The sequence below is a fragment of the Limanda limanda genome, chromosome 22, assembly GCF_963576545.1.
Source record: "Limanda limanda chromosome 22, fLimLim1.1, whole genome shotgun sequence".
Classification (NCBI taxonomy): domain Eukaryota; kingdom Metazoa; phylum Chordata; class Actinopteri; order Pleuronectiformes; family Pleuronectidae; genus Limanda; species Limanda limanda.
Genome location: NC_083657.1, coordinates 10,464,570 through 10,467,811, shown reverse-complemented (window position 1 = coordinate 10,467,811; position 3,242 = coordinate 10,464,570).

Sequence of the window (3,242 nt, the reverse complement as noted above, 5' to 3'; positions counted from 1 at the left end):
ACGTTGGAAGGCACAATGCACCGGCAATTTGTGCAAGGATGTTACTTGATGCAGGCGCCCATCCAGACGGACGGTATCGACAGCCATTCACACCTCTGCAAGTAGCAGGCGTTTATGACAGGGATGATGTCATGAAAGAGCTCCTCTCGGCTGGTGCACAGGTAGACTTCATGCATGCGACTACGCCTGAAGAACATTCTTTAAACCATAAAATAGCTCAGACAATTTTTAGGTTGGCTTCCTGTGGAGATGAACGATCCTCCAAATTAAGGGATTTTGTGGAAGTGGAAATTGCTGTGCTAGGCAGACAAGAACCAGAAGAAGTGTTTAGAACTTTTGACAGTCGTATGCTAAGGGTTAATCCTCAGACTCATCTGACCATAATTGAAATGCTCTTTAATGTTACTGGGAAAGATGAAGACAAATACCGCACAGAAAGTATCAAATGGCTGAAAGAAACTGAAAATTTGAACTCCTTCATTTCAGGGGCAGTGAGTCGCCTTCCAAAAATTCCTCAGAAATATGTAAGTTATTCGATAAAGAGTTTACATGCAGTCTTTTGCACAAAGGAGCAGATACCAGTTGACCAAGCACTGGTTATCATCCCACAGCTACTGAAAAGACTTGGCAACAAAAAGAGACATAATATTAAAATTATAGCCGCTGTTCAGTCAACACTATATGTGATAACACAGAAAACACAAGTCACAAATGGCTGGCATCCCAATTTCATGGAGAAGTTGTGCAGGACAGTTGCTTTTTTTGTCAACAATCAATATTCCTCTGACATCCGAGTCTACACATATGGTATAGTTGGAAACCTGCTGTCCGTTGAACATGCCGTTAGCATCTTTACATCAGCTGGGATAACGTCAGTGCCAGAGGAGATACTGGCATCTGCAGATATGACAATGAATGCAGAGCTGAAAGAAGTGCTCAGACGACTGAAGGATCATTTGAGCAAACTCAACAAGGAGTGTGAAGGGGCAAGGAAAAAGAAGAAGAAAAAGAAAAAGAAGAAGCCAGAGAAGACCCAAGACCCAAAGGATGAAGTTTGCATTGCTTCAAATGATCCAGCAGATTCAGCTGAAGCATCAGGAACACACAACTGGCTACAAATTAGCAAGAGGTGGAGGGAAAAATTAGAGAGGCTTGTACACTGCTTAAAGACTGATGAAAGTAAAGTCACCAGAATTGGAAACATTGCTTATATCAGTGATGTTGACTTTCGCATAGCGAATGGGAGCGATGGTACTGAAGTCTTCTTGGGACTGAGAGAAAGTGATGGACAAGAAATTGCAATTAAGAGAATGTCTAAAACCAACTATCAAGTGCTGAAGAATGAGGAAGTGCTTCTGCGACATCCAAAGCTGTATGATAGCTGTGTTGTGAGATATGTTGACTTTGCAGAAGATGAGCACTTTGGATATCTTTGTCTTCAACTTTGTGAATACACCCTGGAAGAACATATCAGAAACAATGATGGCAGTCTGCGCCCAGAGGATCTTGTCTATGATGTCCTTGACAGTTTAAAGGCACTTCATTGTAAAGAGCCACAAATTCTCCACCGAGATCTCAAACCACAAAATGTTTTGATCGGTAAGTAAAGAAAAGAATATATAGAACAATGTAATTCACTGAAGCTGTTTTCAAACATTTACTAAATATTTGAATTGATATGGTTCAACAGATTTATTTTCACTGCTTCAATCTACTCCATTTATCTCACAGATGTGAACGGAAAGGCAAGATTAGCTGATTTTGGCATAAGCAGACGTTTGCCAAAAAACCAAACTACTTGTCACACACGCAGTGCAGGATCAGAAGGCTGGAAGGCCACAGAGACTTTAGAAGATGGTGACATACGATACAAATCAAGCACAGATATACAGGTTAGTATTTGTGTTGCATGTATTCACTTGAGGATTAAGTGAAAACTAAATATTTTGTTGACAAAACTGCATTGCTGACTTTTCAGGTGGCAGGAATGCTGATTTATTTCATCCTCTCTGGTGGACACCATCCTTTTGGAGGAGATCGCTATAAGCTTATGTCAAACATTAAAAAGGGGAAGTATAAGTTGGACCACGTTCAAGATGTGGTGGCAAAGGATCTCATTGAGAAGATGATCGATAAAGAACCAAAGAACAGGCCCAGAGTGGAAGAGTGCTTGAGTCATCCCTTCTTCTGGACCAGCACAAAGTAAAATCTCTTTTGTCATAGCCAGTTATCTCAGATTATTCAGATGCTGCAGCTTTATGTTTGAGACCTAGCATAGTGTTGACTCAAAGGTTTACATACAGTGGCTGTTTTCAGACACTTTGGCTCTTCCAGCTTAATGTAAACATGGTGATTCCAAGCAGGTAAAATCTATACCATGGTCGCCATCTTACAAGATACATTTATTAATCCCACACACACTCATGCAAATGAGGGTAATTTGTCCTCTGCTTTTAACCCATCTGGTGAACACAGCAGGACACACAGAGCAGTGGGCAGCCATGTACGGCGCCCAGGGACCAGATGTTGGGGGAGTAAGGTGCCTTGCTCAGGGGCACTAGACAGTGGGGTAGGGAGAGTCCTCTTGGACTTTTTTGAAAAGATCCAAGTGTTGTCCATCAAGGTATGTTTTTTTGGTTTTTACTCCGTGGAGTCGAACCACTAGTGCACCGCCTCTTAGTTTAAGATATAAGCATGTCAATATTTTCTAATTATAAGGAATTAAATACAAATTATCTGCTGAAAATTATGTGAATGTCTTTGACCGACATGTTTGGCCATAGGCTAAATCAGAGTATTGGAAATATTTAATATTTTACTTGACAGCACTGTCGGAGTTCGATGATATTTATTGGAATTCACCATTTAATAATCACAGAGTTTTTTAGATCAATTCAGTCTACACCAACATGGTGGACGAGCCCACAAATATTGCCATCTGTGGAGCCATGCAGCCAGTAAGACCATTAAAAAATGTCAGTGAAGTGTTTCACCTGGAGAAGCTGCTGTGGACTTTTGTTGTTACTTTTTCTTCATTTGTTCCACTTTTTCCGTCAATCTCCATGAATATCTATACTGCCATTTTTAATCAATGTCATGCAATGAAAAGGTTTATGTTTTTTTGTACTTTGTAAAGCATGTAGCCTTAATGTGCAATCTTCTTTTTTTTCTCAGGAAAGTAGAGTACTTGAGGAAGGTTGGAAACAAGGAGGAGGTGAAAAGCCGACAGAATGTTAACCAGG